General features: G+C 44.3%; 1 protein-coding gene and 3 non-coding genes across 4 annotated transcripts in view; all 4 read left to right on the top strand.

The window, feature by feature from the left end:
- Positions 1-18,712, top strand: part of LOC126095410 (semaphorin-2A-like) — a 532,909-nt gene that overhangs the window by 85,604 nt on the left and 428,593 nt on the right. The gene's annotated exons all lie outside the window — the stretch shown is intronic.
- On the top strand, positions 7,158-7,232 carry Trnat-ugu (transfer RNA threonine (anticodon UGU)). The gene has a single exon. It is a non-coding gene; the product is annotated as a tRNA-Thr (tRNA).
- On the top strand, positions 7,601-7,675 carry Trnat-ugu (transfer RNA threonine (anticodon UGU)). Its single transcript has one exon. It is a non-coding gene; the product is annotated as a tRNA-Thr (tRNA).
- On the top strand, positions 8,042-8,116 carry Trnat-ugu (transfer RNA threonine (anticodon UGU)). Its single transcript has one exon. It is a non-coding gene; the product is annotated as a tRNA-Thr (tRNA).

Genomic DNA, 18,712 nt, shown 5'->3' with positions numbered 1-18,712 from the left:
TCTTTGTGTAAAATTAAAGCTATGAAATCAAATACGGAATCGTGAATTACGTTCCATAATACAAAACTGCTGAAAGAAACAGATTAAGTACCATTACACGTTGCAATTACTCATTCCAACATCTGACTCCAAAATCCAACAAGAAAGGTCGACAGAACAGTTCCTCGTATTTACGCACCCGGAAGCAAAGTATCGTTGGTCATTTTCTCGTGATTACTCGGAGTTCCCTAACGGTTGGGGAGTGAATTGGTTCAAATGGCTCTGAGCTCTATGGGACTTAACAATGAGGTCATCAGGTTGACTTAGAATTACTTAAACCTAACAAACCTAAGGACATCACACACATCCATGCCCGAGGCAGGATTCGAACCCGCGACCGTAACAGCAGCGCGGTTGTGGACTGAAGCGCCTAGAACCGCTCGGTCACACGAGCCTGCGGGGAGGTGAAGAAACGGACCTGTTACTTGCAATGACTTCCAGCCACTTCCCAATGGCGTTCTGTGGAAACGATCCATCTGCAGCCCTGGCCATAGTTCTATAATCGACTGCAAGATTACAGTTAAGTTGGTAAAACTCAGACACAGAGAAAGATATGAACAGGTGCGCTTAACTGTGCTCAATAAATAAAACATTTCATAACTCAACCTTTCTCTAAAGGCTCGTTATAAAGGCAAAACGTACGAACTGCATGATTCGAACACACATGCCTTTTACGAAGCGAAAGTGCAGTAAAGTTTCACTAGGACAAACAGAAAGCAAACAAAGTGATCAGGGAGGAGAAACACGTACGGTAGTTACGACTGTATTGAAAACTAAAGAAAGGTGTATGAAGGACGTGTAGCCACGCAAATGAATGAGAGTTTCATGATTCATGGTTCCTTTTACAATGCGCCAGTCATTTTAGTACTTGCATTACGAATCATATTTCATTTAGATGCGAATTATAAGGTCTTCAGCAGTACAGCACGTGAGCAGTGCATTTGAGAAATGACAAGTGGCCGTTCCCACAGGTAATCAACCAAAGGCACCTTTTGTTGGAACGATACTGCAGCAAACTGATATGGTGTGCAGCCGTCAGCACGGAATATTTAGTAACAAATATTAAACAAAATTGGCGACAGCCACAAATATGGACCGAAGGATAACTATTTATAAATTTCTTGTACTACTACTGTTTCTAATGAACCAACAGATAATAGTTTAATGAATCAGTGTCTCACTTGGTGTCAAGTGGGGTATACCCGCAAGTGGCACAATGATTGACAAAGTTGTAATACTGAAACTGCGCAGCGATAGAAAGTCAGCCTTGGCGTGGATTTGGCCTGGGACGCACTATATGCCACATACGATTAAACAGACTCATTTTGTGCACCACTGAGTTTATTCGTATTTGGTGTAGTGGATAAGAGCAATGGAATAATGCCACACGGCAATGATTTTTGTGTCAAATATGAAGGAGTGATGTTAGGGAAATCCGTGGAATTCTTGAATGAGTTTTCAGTTCAAGGGACCTCGAATACATATCAGTTAACAATATCCCTTGTTTATTATTCAAGACGATTCCCACACAACTAGTTTGTCATATCATCCACAATATCCAGGTAAACTCATTGTCAGCCAATAAGCAACGAAGCAGTTGCTATATGTCTGCAAACCCAAATAAATGCCAGCCCATGGTTTGGTACACGTAAGTGCTCATAGAGAATTTTCACTCGGCACTGATTTGAAATTCCCTGTCAAAGTCAAACGGAGCGGCACTGGAAACTGTGAACTGTGCCTCTCGCGGGTAAATCCTGTATGGACAGTGCTATCGAAACGCGATTTGCAACCCGCCCTCAGGTCTACCCTTCTGCCACACCCACTTGATTTTTTTATTCCCGGAGTGCTACAACGCAGGAGAACTTTTGTCATGTTTGAATGTAGGATTAGAGCTACTGGCGGGAGTAAAGCTGTGAGGCCGAGACATGAGTCATCGTTGGATAGCGCTGTCGATCGCGCTCATGTTAGTGAAAGGCAAACTTCCCATGTCCGAGCCCTGGTCCAGGAAACTGTGTTAATCTGCCGGGAAATTTCACATGTAGGTACTATCAGGAAACTACAGCTCCTTGAGCAATGTATCTGTGGAGCAGCTCTACTTTGAGTTTCTAGTAAAATAAATGCAGTAATGTAGTTAAAATTTACCTTCTTTGACATAAAACAAAGAAGACTTCTCATATTATTGAAATGCTGTTTAGTTTATGACAAATATATGTTTAAGAGAAAAATAGTTTCCTGAATACTGGTATGTGGTCCTGAACACCGGTAGGGCCAATTTTTACACACAATTTAAGAATCGCTACTTGGCTAGCAGCAAATGGAACATGTGATAATAAATAGCTTATAGCAAGGGGGTAAGGGATCGCAGCTTGACAGTTTGACTAAAGGAAAAAAAAATTTTCAACCTGTTCAAGAAGAGACGATGTCCCAGTAATGAAGGTTGCAGTAACGGCCCTTGACAGTGTCGTTCTTGTCCACAGGTCAGTCACGACATCTATGCAAAGTTTGTTTCCCAAACGTGACCTACATGCGGCGATATCTCGTTTTTAGATGACAAACGGTTTGAAAGTAAATAAACGTAACGTACTGACCATAAATTGATGAAGACATTCGCTGCTGTTCTGTTACTCCTTGGCGATAAATCAATAGTCACAATAAAATGCCTAGGATGAATCGTGCGGAGCGAATTAAAGTGGAGTGACCATGTAAAGCTGTCCAGGATATGTGGATGACAGACGGAGAATCACTTTTAGAACTTTAAATAAATGTAATACATCTACAAAATAAGTGGTTTACAAAGAACTTGCAAGAACATTTCGTGACTATGGCTCACTAGTCAGAGACCCTCATCGGGTTCGATGAACAGAGGAGATAAAGAAGATCAAACAATGAGAGGAATCGTTTAGTAAGTATGCGGGTTTGTCACAGAGATGCTTAACAAACTCCAGTGTCAGACACTACAACAGAGGTATTGTCTGTCATGGAGAGGTGCATTGTTGAAATCCCGAAGGCGTACAGTGTGAGAACTCAGTTTTGTTGGTGTGTTGTTAATTGCTGCGTTAGGAGCTACTCCTTACGTGTTACCTCGTAGATCCGTCACTTTGTTTCGGCCTTCGTAACAAAACAGACTGAGCTACAAGCAAGTTTTTCAAAAGTTAACACATTAACAGTCGACATCTCAAAAGAACACCACAAGACTGTGTATGAAAATAATCGTAAATTATATCACTGGTACGAAAGGGCTGATAAAAAAACGGTAATTGTATGATTGTAACTCTATATTTATTCCGTGTGGCTGAGTGTTATAATTTCATCACTAAAAATACAGCACCCTCGACTGGATATGATGTTTAGTTAGATTAAGCCTGCAGTGAATTAATGATACATCTACGTCTACATGATTACTCCGCCAATTCACAATTTAAGAGCCAGGCAGAGGGTTCAGCTGTTTCTCTACCACTCCACTCTTGAACGGCCTGCGGGAAAAACCATCACTTCAGTCTTCCTGTGGGAGCTCTGATTTCTCTTATTGTATCATGATGATCATTTCGCCCTATGTAGGTGGGAGTCAACTGAATATTTTCTCAATCGGAGAAGAGAGCTGGTGATTGAATTTCCACGAGAAGTTCCTGCTGTAACGAAAAAACACGTCCCAATTCGCCTATCATGTTCGTAGCACACTCTCTCCTATTTCGCGATAATACAAAATGAGCTGTCCTTCCTTGAATTTTTTCGATGGCCTCCGTCAGTCCCATCCGATGTGATTCCGACACAGCACAGCAGTTGTCAAAAAGGGGGCCGACAGGCGTGATGTAAACAGTCACTTTAGTAGACCGGTTGCACTTCTGCCAATAAACCGCAGTCTTTGGTTTGCTTTCCCTACAACATTATCGTTCCAGTTTAACTTATTCGTAACTGTAATCCCCAAGCATTTAATTGAATTTACAGCCTTTAGATTTGTGTGATTTATCCAGTAACCGAAATTCACCGAAGTTTAGTGGATATGTTTTAGTGCTCATGTGGCTGACTTCTCACTTTTCATTATTGAGACTCAACTGCCATTTTCGTACTCTAGATATACATTATCTAAATCATTATGTACTTCGTTTCACTCATCTGATGACTTTTCAAGATGGTAAATGGCAGCATAACCTACGAGGGATGCTGAGATTGTCTCCTATGTTGTTTATATAGATCTGTAAAAGGAAGGGGCCTATAAGATATCCTCAGGGAACACCAGATGTTACTATTGATTTACTGGATGACTTTCCGTCATTGCTACGACCTGTGACCATGATAACAGGAGCTAACGAACCCAGTCGCACAACTGATGCGATACTCCATAGGCACGAAAATGATTAGATGCCGCTTACGGCCAACGGTGCCAAAGCCTCCTGGAAATCTAAAAATGTAGAATCAATTTGACATCCTCTGTCGATAGCACTCATTACTTCGTGAGAATAAAGAGCTATCTGTATTTCGCAAGAGCTATGTTTTCTGAACCGTGCTGACCGTTTGTCAATAAATCGTTTTCTTCGATGTAATTCATAATGTTCGAGCATAGTACATTTTCCAGACTCCTAATGCAAATCAACGTTTGTGGTATGGGCCTGTAATTCAGCGGATTACTCGTATTTCCTTTCTTGTGTATTGGTGTTACTTGTGGAATTTTCCACTCACTAGGTACGGATCTCTCTTGACGAGGGGGGACTTGTATATGATAGCCAATTACTGAGCTATGACATCAGCGTACTCTGAAAGGAATCTCACTGGTACTCAATTTTAACTGGAGGCCTTAACTTATTAAATGATTTACGCTGCCTCGCTACACTGAGAATATTTATATCTAAGTTTCTCATGCTGGCAGTTGTTCTAAATCCTAATGCTGGGATATTTATGTCAGATTCTTTGGTGAAGCGGTTTCGGAAAGCCGTGTTTAATAACTCTGCTGTAGTGGTACAGTCATCAGTGACATCACCATTGTTATCATCTAGTGAAGGTACTAACTGCGTACTGCCGCTGGTGTACTTTTCATTAGATCAGAATTATTTTGGGTTTTCTGCCAGATTTCATGACAGAGTTTCGTTGTGGAAACTGTAACATAATTACTACCATAGCTGTAGAGAGTACAGTAACAGGCAGATGTAGTGTGACATGAGCTTGACAGACATAGTATCAGTCGCATACCATCCAGTAGCTGATTGAAATCAATAATCTGCGTACTTTGCGAGTTGTTCAAGCTGAATAAGCTTAGGACGCTATGAACGTTCCATCGCTATTGTTCATGGCAAAATTTTTCCGGCCGATGTACAGTCAAGTTTTATGGTGGTCGGTCACGTTTCCATAATGGTGGCTACTGGATACGCGCTCATGTATCGTTCGAGCGTAGGTTGAAGTTGAGGTATCGTTATCGCACGAGCACCCTCGTCTCAGCGTTGTGTGGAAGGGCTTGCTTTTTGCTCCAAACGTGGCGTGATCGATTCTATCCATCCTCTTCCCTTTCCTCATCTTTACTCCGTATCATCACGGGGTCAGCATGTTAATTTGGATTTAGCAGTGTTAGCAGGGGAGGGTGGTTCAAATGGTTCAAATGGCTCTGAGCACTATGGGACTTAACATCTGAGGTCATCAGTCCCCTAGAACTTAGAACTACTTAAACCTAACTAACCTAAGGATATCACACACATCCATGTCCGAGGCAGGATTCGAACCTGCGACCGTAGCGGTCGCGCGGTTCCAGACTGTAGCGCCTAGAACCGCTCGGCCACTCCGGTCGGCGCGGCTAATGCCATCCCACGAAAGTGTGAGACGGTATTCGAAATGTTGACGAATATTGTAAGTGAGGCAGGATATGGTTACCAGCCAGGATGTCGGAAATCGTCTAAAAATCGTATCCAAGTTGGCCAGTACTCCGGTCCTTGTCATTAAAATGGAGGGGGAGTGTGCATTGAATTCAGGGCTGGCACGCCGCCAGGAATGTTGGAAGCGGCGTGTTAAGGCACACGGCTGTCGGAGTGGGTCGTTTGCAGCCAGCCGGTGGCTTTTCAAAACTTACTCCTGCAATGTGACTAATAAATTATTTGAACACTCGTAGCTCTCTTGCTCCAGAAGATCACTAGCGCATTTGCCGGCTCATCCTCACCGTACAACTTCATCGCTTACTCACGAAAAAGACTGTAATTGTGCCAATGAATCTGACCTAATCGGCGATCTCTCCCAGTATATTGGAAGAATAGTGTACCTTCAGACACTGTGGTGACAAGAGTCATAGGATATCCCCTAATGACGTGTCGGTCATCCTTTTACCGAGCGTAGTGCAGTAGCTCGATGTGGCATGGACTCGACGCGTCGCTGGAAGTCCTCTGCAGAAATAATGTACCACGCTGCCTCTGAAGGGTGATTGTTTACACCGTGTCCAAGCTCTAGAGATTGATTGACGAGAGCAAATGGAACAAAAATGGTCCAATGAACTCATGTCCGAAATGCATGGTTTCTGTGCTAGAGACCATTTATTAAATCCCACTTTGTCACAGACACTGCGGTCTAATACGCGCTGTACCCTGCAACACCAGTTACAATGTGCATGGTTTCCTCCTAGAGGGTGGTACTGATCCTCATAGGTCACACCCTACCGCCCTCCCCTGCCATAGTATTTAGTAATGTATCCGATTCATTCTCTTGCTGACTCTCCTTGTAGTGGACGGGATACAGCGTTGTACACAATAGTTCTTCATTCGAATCCAGAGCTTGCAACAGTGTTTCGCCGTTTGTATGAGACAGGGTCGTTTCAGGAAGTAGGAAAGCTAGGGTGTCTATTTAATTATCATTTCATTTCTGGCAAAGCTGCATGGTCATTGACGGTAACTGTTCTTTCGGGAACAGATACTACCGTCATATATAGTTAAAAATATGGGTTCCCGGCCTTTGACCTTCTTGTGCGAACGCACACGCTATGCCCGAACTCGTACGGGACTTGGTAGATTAATCTGCCACGAGTAATGAGTATGATGGGCAAACATCTATTAGGCGCACTACGAATGTAGTGTTGTGGACATGTTGGGAATGTGGATCTCACGGGGAGCGTGCAAGGGATAAGTCCCTGCAGACGCACTATCCTCTGTGCCCGCGGTGGCTCAGATGGATAGAGCGTCTGCCATGTGAGCAGGAGATCCCGGGTTCGAGTCCCGGTCGGGGCACACATTTTCAGCATGTCCCCAATAAAGTATATCAACGCCTGCTTGCAGCTAGCGTGTCTATTTAATTATCATTTCATTTCTGGCAAAGCTGCATGGTCATTGACGGTAACTGTTCTTTCGGGAACAGATACTACCGTCATATATAGTTAAAAAAATATGGGTTCCCGGCCTTTGACCTTCTTGTGCGAACGCACACGCTATGCCCGAACTCGTACGGGACTTGGTAGATTAATCTGCCACGAGTAATGAGTATGATGGGCAAACATCTATTAGGCGCACTACGAATGTAGTGTTGTGGACATGTTGGGAATGTGGATCTCACGGGGAGCGTGCAAGGGATAAGTCCCTGCAGACGCACTATCCTCTGTGCCCGCGGTGGCTCAGATGGATAGAGCGTTTGCCATGTGAGCAGGAGATCCCGGGTTCGAGTCCCGGTCGGGGCACACATTTTCAACATGTCCCCAATAAAGTATATTAACGCCTGCTTGCAGCTAGCGTGTCTATTTAATTATCATTTCATTTCTAGCAAAGCTGCATGGTCATTGACGGTAACTGTTCTTTCGGGAACAGATACTACCGTCATATATAGTTAAAAATATGGGTTCCCGGCCTTTGACCTTCTTGTGCGAACGCACACGTTATGCCCGAACTCGTACGGGACTTGGTAGATTAATCTGCCACGAGTAATGAGTATGATGGGCAAACATCTATTAGGCGCACTACGAATGTAGTGTTGTGGACATGTTGGGAATGTGGATCTCACGGGGAGCGTGCAAGGGATAAGTCCCTGCAGACGCACTATCCTCTGTGCCCGCGGTGGCTCAGATGGATAGAGCGTTTGCCATGTGAGCAGGAGATCCCGGGTTCGAGTCCCGGTCGGGGCACACATTTTCAACATGTCCCCAATAAAGTATATCAACGCCTGCTTGCAGCTAGGGTGTCTATTTAATTATAATTTCATCATGAAGAATGTACCCGAAATGTTCGGAAACCAGGCTTGGGGGAATAACACTGTGAAAGGCGACTACCGCGTCAGTACCTGGCAGTTTGCCCGCTAGTACACGGTAAGCCGTGTGGAACATTCTCAGTGACAACTGCCACTACACTTACCACTTACAGTTTGTGCAAGACATACTAGCGACAGACTTTCCACATCTGGAGCAGATCTGTCACTGATTTCTTCACCAGACAGTCACGATTCCAGAAATTCTGTCATCCATCCTATTCAAAGATGAGGCCAACTTTACGCGGAGTGGTATCTTTCACTTTCATAACAGTCATCTGTGGGATAGTATCCAGAAGCCCAAGCTATGGTGATTAAGAAACATCAGCATCAGTGCTGCCAGAATATGTGGGCCGGGATAATTGCCGACCGTATTTTGAGACAAGTTTTCTTTCCATGTCGATTAACAGGCCGGAACTGTCGGCGTTTCTTGCGGATGACTTTGCCTCCCCTGCTGCAGGAAGTACGATGATGATTCAGAGAGTTATATGGCTGCTACATGATGGTGCTTCAGCCCACTTCGCCACTAACGCCCGGACGCATCTCAATTGTGTCTCCGCTGGTCGACAGACCGGACGAGGGCGTCCAGTTGCATGGCCTGCTCGTTCACTGGATCTCAACCTGTGCGATTCCTTGTTATGGAGCCATCTGAAAAGTATCGTTTATGCGGAGTCGTTTCCAGATGTGGAGGCAATGGAGCAGCTTATTCAAGCTGCCTTTGACACTGCTCGGATGCAGCCTTGCCGATGTGAACGTGTGAGACAGTAGATGCTACTGCGCTTACAGGCATATGTTGAGGCACATGGAAACGATTTTCTATACATACAGTAACTGTGGATGCATGTTACAACGCGTATTACACAGCAGTCCCTGTAACATTGTATGATGGAATAAATGATGTGCTGGCCGTGGTGGCCGAGCGGTTCTAGGCGCTACAGTCTCGAAACGCGCGACGGCTACGCTCGCAGGTTCGAATCCTGCCTCGGGCATGGATGTATGTGATGTCAGGTTAGTTAGGTTTAAGTAGTTCTAAGTTCTAGGGGACTGATGACCTCAAACGTTAAGTCCCATAGTGTTCAGGGCCATTTGAACCAATAAATGGTCTCTAGTATGGAAACCATGCACTTCCGGACATAAGTTCGTTAGACCTTTTATGTTCCGTGCCCTCTCATCGATCAATCCCTAGTTTTTACACGGTAGAAAAAATATCCCTGTATACCTGTTCATAATTGCGAAAGTGTTGCCGGTGTAGGATTTTGTGCATCAACTGACCTCTTCCTTATGTCCCGTTCGATGGGATTCATGTCGCGCGATTTTGGTTATTTCGCTCGAAATATCCAGACTGTTCTTCAAACCAATCGCGAACTGTAGTGACCCGGTGACTTGGTGCAGTGCCATCCATAAATATTCCACCGTTGTTTGGGAACATGACGGCCATGAATAGCTGTAAGTGGTCTATCCAGAAAACCCAGTCCATTCTGTGGTGTCACCGCCAGACACCACACTTGCTAGGTGGTAGCTTTAAATCGGCCGCGGTCCGTTAGTACATGTCGGACCCCCGTGTCGCCACTGTCAGTGATCGCAGACCGAGCGCCACCACACGGCAGGTCTGTAGAGACGTACAGCACTCGCCCCAGTTGTACGGACGACTTTGCTAGCGACTACACTGACGAAGCCTTTCTCTCATTTTCCGAGAGACAGTTAGAATAGCCTTCAGCTAAGTCCATGGCTACGACCTAGCAAGGCGCCATTAACCATTTCTAGAGAGAGTCTCACTTGTATCATCAAGAATGCTGTATACAAATGATGGATTAAAGTTAAGTATTCCAGCAGCTACGTACTTTTCTTTATAGCATTCATTACGTATCCTGTTTCAGACCCAACGCCAGCCGGCGTGTGTAAACGCGTGCCTTTCGGTTACCCGTCACTGTGGAGTGGCTGTCTTGTCAGTCCACTACACATTCGATGTAAACGTAGGCCCATACCATAATGGAACCACCACCAGCTTGCACGGTGCCTTGTTGTCTGCGCCACCCTCAAATCCTACCATTAGCTCTTAGCGTCCGAAATCGGGACGCTTCTGACCTGGGCACGGTTCTCCAGTCGTCTAGGGTCAAACAGATATGGTCACGAGCGCAGGAGAAGCACTGCAGGCAATGTTGTGCTGTTAGTAAAGGCACTCGCTGCTATTATTTCAAGCAGTGTTACACTACTGGCCATTACAATTGATACACCACGAAGATGACGTGCTACAGACGCGAAATTTAACCGACGGGAAGAAGATGCTGTGATATGCAAATGATTACCTTTTCAGAGCATTCACACAAAGTTGGCGCCGGTGGCGTCACCTACAACGTGCTGACACGAGAAAAGTTTCCAACCGATTTCTCATACACAAGCCTGGTGAAACGTTCTTGTGATGCCTCGTGTAAGGAGGAGAAATGCGTACCATCACGTTTACGATGTTGATAAAGATCGGATTGCAGCCCGTCGCGACTGCGGTTTATCGTATCGCAACATTGCTGCTCGCGTTGGTCGAGATCCAATGACTGTTAGCAGTGTGGTGTCACCGCCAGACACCACACTTGACACTTGCTAGGTGGTAACTTAAATCGGCCGCGGTCCATTAGTACATGTCGGACCCGCGAGTCGCCACTGTGTGATCGCAGACCTAGCGCCACCACATGGCAGGTCTAGAGAGACGTACGAGACCTCGCCCAGTTGTACGGACGACATTGCTAGCGACTAGACGTACGAGGCCTTCCTCTCATTTGCCGAGAGACAGTTAGAATAGCCTTCAGCTAAGCACATGACTACGACCTAGCAAGGCGCCATTAGCCTTACCTACTTTGAGAGTTATAGTATAAATGTCTCAAGAAGAACGCTGTATTCATCAGAGAATAAAAGTTAAGTATAAAGCAACTACGTACTTTTCTTGCTACCATTCAATAGTTATCCTGTTTCAGACTACACGCCCGTCTGCATTAGTTAGCGTGCCTTTCGGCTACCTCCGAGTGGTGTGGCTGTCTTGCTACGCCACAACAGTTTGGCGACGAGGATGGGATCCAAACTGGCGTGACCACTCCGTCCACGTTTCGTCGTCGGGACGAAATTGACGAAAAGAGGGTGCATACGCCGCATGTTGACGTGCACCCTGGAGTAGGTTTCCTGGCGTTTCCTAGCTCCCCTCGGACCGAATGGCCGGGTGCGGGTGGCACAGCCTCGCCTGTTGTTAGGCTCCCCACCTCATCGCATACGTCAACATGGGGCCCTCCCCACGGCGGGCGGAAGCCTTATAACACGACCGTTCGCCGATTTGCGGGGGAGGAATGTGGTGTCACCGCCAGACACCACACTTGACACTTGCTAGGTGGTAACTTAAATCGGCCGCGGTCCATTAGTACATGTCGGACCCGCGAGTCGCCACTGTGTGATCGCAGACCTAGCGCCACCACATGGCAGGTCTAGAGAGACGTACGAGACCTCGCCCAGTTGTACGGACGACATTGCTAGCGACTAGACGTACGAGGCCTTCCTCTCATTTGCCGAGAGACAGTTAGAATAGCCTTCAGCTAAGCACATGACTACGACCTAGCAAGGCGCCATTAGCCTTACCTACTTTGAGAGTTATAGTATAAATGTCTCAAGAAGAACGCTGTATTCATCAGAGAATAAAAGTTAAGTATAAAGCAACTACGTACTTTTCTTGCTACCATTCAATAGTTATCCTGTTTCAGACTACACGCCCGTCTGCATTAGTTAGCGTGCCTTTCGGCTACCTCCGAGTGGTGTGGCTGTCTTGCTACGCCACAACAAGCAGAATATGGAATCGGTGGGTTCAGAACGGTAATACGGAACGCCGTGCTGGTTCCCAACGGCCTCGTATCACTAGCAGTCGAGATGACAGGTATCGGATCCGCATGGCTGTAACGGGTCGTGCAGCCACGCCTCGATCCCTGAGTCAGTAGGTGGGGACGCTTGCAAGACAACAACTATCTGCACGATCAGTTAAGTGAAGTTTGCAGCAGCATGGACTATCAGCTCGGAGACCATGGCTGCGGTTACACTTGACACTGCATCATTGACATGAGCGCCTGCGATGGTGTACTCAGCGAAGAACCTGGGTTCACGAATGGAAAAACGTCACTTTTTCGGTTGAATCCTGTTTACAGCATCGTGATGGTCGCATCCGTGTTTGGCGACATCGCGGCGAACGCACATTGGAAGCGTGTATTCGTCATCGCCATACTGGCGTATCACCCGGCATGATGGTATGGGGTGCCATTGGTTACACGTCTCGGTCACCTCTTGTTCACATTGACGGCACTTTGAACAGTGGACGTTACATTTCAGATGTATTACGACCCGTGGTTCTACCCTTCATTCGATGCCTTCGAAACCCTACATTTCAGCAGGATAATGCACGACCGCATGTTGCAGGTCCTGTACGGGCCTTTCTGTATACAGAAAATGTTCGACAGGTGCCCTGGCCAGCACATTCTCTAGATCTCTCACCAATTGAAAGCGCCTGGTCAATGGTGGCAGCGCAACTGTCTCGTCACGATACGCCAGTCACTACTGTTGATGAACTGTGGTATCGTGTTGAAGCTGCCTGGGCAGCTGTACCTGTACACGCCATCCAAGCTCTGTTTCACTCAATGCCCAAGCGTATCAAGGCCGTTATTACGGCCAGAGGTGGTTGTTTTGGGTACTGACGTCTCAGGATCTATGCACCCAAATTGCGTGAAAATGTAATCACATGTCATTTCTAGTATACTTCTCCAATGAATACAAGTTTATCATCTACATTTCTTCTTGTTATAGCAATTTTAATGATTCGTAGTGTAAATGTAGCTGTTAACGCCTCCCGTTGGACGCCAAGCCCGACAACGCCTAGTTCACTGCGTTTGCAATATTTCAAATATCGCCTACCTTGTGGTACGTGCTAGCGAATCTTGGCGGCGTCAGTCGTATGTCTCAGCTGGTGGCTGGCTAGCAAAAGTTCCGCACGCGCGATAGAGGCGGCGGCAGGCGAGCGCGTGGCTGTTAATATGCATTAGGCCGGCAGCAGACGCAGCACCCAAGTGTTGCTCTAAAATTGGCCCCGGCAGCGGACAGCGGCCTCCTTGGGCTCATTTCCATACAGATTGGCGCCGCCGGGTCGCACTTCTTGCGGGAGCGCTTTGTTTGCCTCGCGCCACGCTTATGGCCGGCGGGGGTCCCTGGAATCGGCGATCGCATGGAAATCATGCAGGCTGTAATTGCGTCCGGGTGCAAGAACCAAATTACACTGTCGCGGTCACAGTCACAAGAGAAACCTTCCCTTTGGCTTTAGCATCACTACTTGTGATTTGTCTGCATAGGCTAAAGTCATCTGGGATAATTGTGTACGCAATGAGATCGACAAAAGCGGACTATCTAACCCAACCATGAAATGAATGTCGGGAAATCTGGCGTTTGTTTGCTCCGAAACTGGCGCAGAGGGGCGGCGAAAACAATTAAATTAATTTCATGTGGGTTTTTTTTTTTCAAAGAATTTCGCTGATAAAATCTCCTCCAGTTATCAGTTATCGCAACGTTTCAACGAGTTTCCTGCACGTAATCTTCAGGCAAAGTCCCGCGTTCGCGTCCGGAGGCCTTCCGCCACCGGCCGTGAGATGTCTTCCGGTTGCGCGCAACTTGCCGACGCCTCGAGCCCTCGTCAGAGAAGTATTCGGTGCGGTGGCAATGAAGGGACAAACTGGTCATGAACGTGACACTTCGCCAGAAAATGACGAGTGGGAAATTCGTTCCGATATGGAGGCAAAACTACGCTACGACTCAGCCGATAATCCGAGAATTTTTCATCGAAGTTTATTGCAGTTAAATGTTCATTTCAAATCTTCCATAGCTAAACCCGTCTCCTTGGATAACTCATTTTCAACAGACGAGGAGTAATTTCCACTCTAAAGCTAAAACACAGTACGCTAGCCGTCATCATTTATCCAACGATCTTAGTGTTCTGATACGAGCTTATGAAAATGAAAATGAATCACGCGGTCCAAACTGGTAAAAAAGAGTCTAAAGCTACAAATGTTACGAATAAAACTGTGAAATGTTTGGGTGTCACTTACTGTTGCGTAACATATGTGTAAAGGTAACATCTGAGCGCTTACTACTTTCTCGCAGAAATGCGTAAGAACCAAGAAGAGGCAAAACAAACCGCAGCAGCATACGCAATGCTTCTCACGCTCCTCACACTATAGCGCAACTGAAGAAATGGCTCGAATCTGGTCATGAAAATGAAAGAAATCTTCTTAAATACATTTGTGACTGGCTGAGTTCTCTCTCAACAATTCGTGATTTAGTAACAGTCACGGAGGTCAACAACATCTAGCACAGAGAAAAAAACAAAACTTTATTCCAGAATGATATTTTCACTGTGCAGTGGAGTGTGCGCTGATATGAAACTTCCTGGCAGATTAAAACTGTGTGCCGGACCGAGACTCGAACTCGAGTCTCGAGTTCGAGTCTCAGTCCGGCAAACTGTTTTAATCTGCCAGGAAGTTTCATATAGGAAGTTTCATATCAGCGCACACTCCGAGTTCGAGTCTCGGTCCGGCACACAGTTTTAATCTGCCAGGAAGTTTCACAAACTTTATTGTTTCCAGCTATTGGATGTTCCATGTTTCAAAAAGAGAAGAAATGTATCTATATCCTTGTGGCCCAAAAGCCCTTATTATAAACTAACAATCCGTTGTACCATATTTCCCACTTGTCTGGCGGATCAAATGAATTTGCGTTTCTCGTGTCATCTCTGTAGATTTCACAATATTTGTTCGAGATGTATGCTCAACATCTTCACGTGGTTTTGCAGATGACTGATGGTAAGTATATATATATATATGGCATTGGTGTCCGGGAGACCCATCGCGGGGCTGTTCGGCCGCCGCTCCACAAGTTCTTTAACGCCACTACGGCGACTTGCGAGTGAATGAGGATGACATGATGATGAAAGACACACAACACCCAGTCATCTCGAGGCAGAGAAAATCCCTGACCCCGCCGGGAATCGAACCCGGGACCACGTGCGCGGGAAGCGAGAACGCTACCGCAAGACCGCGAGGCGCGGACAGTGATGATAAGTAACAAGTTGCTACTACTTGCCAGCAGTAACTGGTTGCGTGAATAAAATGTTGTGGAATTTAACCTACATATTCTGGCAGTAGACTTGAAAACCATATTCTGAACCCTTCAGATATTCGAAACATGGTATTTACGTTCTTCTTTTATGGTAATTACTTCGAAGATCCTTTCCGAGTGTTTCTATTTCAAAAGAAGCTTTACAAAGGCTCACTTTTAAATTAAATCAAAGTAACTAGTCACTGCTTAAATTCAATAATCTGCCACAAATTGTTAATCAGCAAACCTAAAAGAGCATCATTTATTTATTTCAAGAAATCATTTGATTCGTTAAACAGAAAAAAAAGATAGGAAAAAGTGTTAGAAAATTTAGTGTTAAAGCAAAATTAGCAGCCACGATTGGCAAAACTATAACAAATCAGTATCTAAAGCTAAATTTATGGGAGAAGTATCAGAGCCATTTGAAATCAAAACTGGTGGTAGACAAGGGGATGGTTTTTCCCCTATACTGTTTAACTACGTCGTAGAAGAAATAGTAAGTATCTAAAATTTATAGCTAAAAAATCGCAAAATTGAACCAATAACTCTAGGAACGAAAACGAATGGAATTAATGTGACCTGCCTAGCTTTTACGGACCATTTCGCAGTACTTTAAGAAAATCTGATAGACACATTCAAACAAATCTCTTGGAAAAAGTAACAAATAGAACTGGTCTCATTATTTCAAATGAAAAAATAAAATTCATGACAAATACAAAAAACACAAACAGGTAAAACAGAGTGAGTAATTAGTGAGTAAGTAAATGTAAATATCTTAGAGAAACTACACAACAGAACGGACTGGACACATTTGTAGCAAATGACAGAGTTAACAAGATGGAGAGAGCGTATAGTCTGGGAAAGAATATTTACAACAAGAGAAGTGTATCTAGAGGAACAAAACTAAATCGCCATACCACAGCGTTGCGAGTGTAATGTTTATATCAATATGAGCGCCTAACGATGAAGTATAAGTTGCACAGAACGGAGGGACCTCAAAGTCGGTTTGTTGGAAAAATAATTGACATAATACAAACTAAAGATGACTGCAAAATGATAATCAATGAGGAAATCTACAAAAATATAGATAAAATATCAGAAATAATTGCTGAAAGATTAATCTCGTTGGGACATGTCTACCGAATGAATGAGAGCAGGCTAACGAAATATATATTCCTCTATTTTTGGAAAAAGAAATCGTCCATAGCATGGATTGCAGAAATAGGGAAAGAGCTAGAAGGAAAGAACATCAACGAATCAGAAATAGCGGACAGAAACAATTTTAAAAATAAAATACGAAATTTAGAAGATTTTCAATGCAGAAAAAATAAGGAATCGGCTACAAAATGGAAAGAAGAAAAGAAAGGAAACTTGATGAGAAGATGAAATATTGCAATAATTGGAAACAACAACAAGGAAAGAAGAGGAAATGAAGTTGCTACGCGGTCAAGATAAAAAAAAAATACTGCTTAAAATCGATTTGATTTGAAAGAAATGTTATTTTCAATAAATTTATTGACGTTTTGGCAGCTGTCCCTGCTATAGTCATGAGGAGTAAAACTTCTAGTCGCTTCTTATATGAGAGAGGTGGCAGCTTCTAGAACCTTTCAGAGGAGGAATGAAGTAACAATTGTGCTAGAAGACGAGTTAGAAAACACCATTTCTGTTTCTACACAGGATTTAGATTAGTCTTTACCAGCTATTAATGCGCTGAGTCTTCGAAAAATGGAACTCCCATATATAGAAGAGCTCCAGACTTCTGATTACGTTAAAAATGTGTTAATGCATCATATATTTGAATTTCAGGATACAAGCGAGAAAAAGTTTAGGAAAAGTTTGAAACTGCGAATAAAGATTCTGTGAAGTTGCTAAATGCTCGCATTATGAAACACTGTATAGTGTAGTCTGGATAATTTCCACTCCCTTTTAAGCAGAAGCTAGTTTTTCAGGCATCTCAATGCTTATGACGTCATATCTCCCGAAATAACGTTGTACAGCGATATAATTTTGCAGACTTTCAGCTGTATACATGGATACTGTGTGCAGGAAGTTATAACTCTCCCTTTAAACTGAGCGAACGAATCAACGAACAACCAGAACAAGCGTCACAGGACGTCGGCCACAAACAAAGTCAACGAACTATATATATATATATATATATATATATATATATATATATATATATATATATATATATATATATTACAGCTGCGCCAATTTTATTCGCGCTTGGGCATCGTACTTCGTAGTGAAATAATAGCTGTAGGCTCTGAGAAAGTTTGCTATTGTTCGCAGGGATCTGCATGAGATTTCGAAAATAGCGACTGGTATTTATACTGTAGAAATGCACTGCCTCCTGGGTGGCAGTCCGTCCCAACTCGAGGCAGTGAGTCTTAGTGGTAAAGACCTATTAACACAATAGGCGGGACAGCAGCACTCCGCCTAGTGAAATATCAAACGGCAAAATTTACATATTTACGCCCCTGATGCACAGCTATTATGTCCAATAATTCTGGCCCGAGCTCTGCGTCAAGTGAGGGTATAAAGACTCGTGAACTAACATTCAGTCCAAAGAGCAACTCATGGTACTGGTAAGACCTTCCAGTACAGACAAATGTAATAATATGTTTCCTCGAGTCTTCCGAGAGTAAAATCTGCCAGCATGAAGATCGTATGTCGACAATAAATAAGTACCTGACACAGAAAAACTTCTGTAGTTAATCCTTCAAGTTTTCAGGACGCGTTTGTATCAGCACAATTACGCGATTTATTCCCCTTGCATCAAATACGAGGCGTACTTTCCCAGTAGGTTTTACCACTGCACGAAGAGGACCACCATTAATGGGGCAAACAAGACTCGATGACATCCCCACTCTAATATGGGTCATATTTTTTGAATCACAGCCTCTCTTCTCGACCAAGGGACTGAATAAGAGTTTGTACAAAAAGTTTCCTAGGATTTCATCTCCATGCGGTATTCATAGATTTTAACTCTGCCTGGCTTCTTGTCAAACACACGAGTATACTTTGATAATAAATGTTTGAATTGGTCCTGCTGTTCAAGAGTAATGTCGGTGGACTCTGGGTTTTTATTGTGAACTAGCTTTTCATCTTCACAACTCGAAGTTCCGTGATGAACGAATCATCAGTCATTTACTACCTCATTTCAACAAGCCGTAATCGAGTGTCTTGACAATACTTATCGTGGCGCTTAGGACTTTTCATTAAATCCAAAACGACTCCCTTATCATAAACAAGAAATTAGAATTTATACAACTGTAAGTCAAATTTGACACCCTTCTCCGTTAAGAAATCA

Source organism: Schistocerca cancellata, chromosome 8, assembly GCF_023864275.1.
Source record: "Schistocerca cancellata isolate TAMUIC-IGC-003103 chromosome 8, iqSchCanc2.1, whole genome shotgun sequence".
NCBI lineage: Eukaryota > Metazoa > Arthropoda > Insecta > Orthoptera > Acrididae > Schistocerca > Schistocerca cancellata.
The sequence above is the reverse complement of the archived record's forward strand: the minus strand, read 5'-3'. Positions and strand labels throughout refer to the sequence as shown.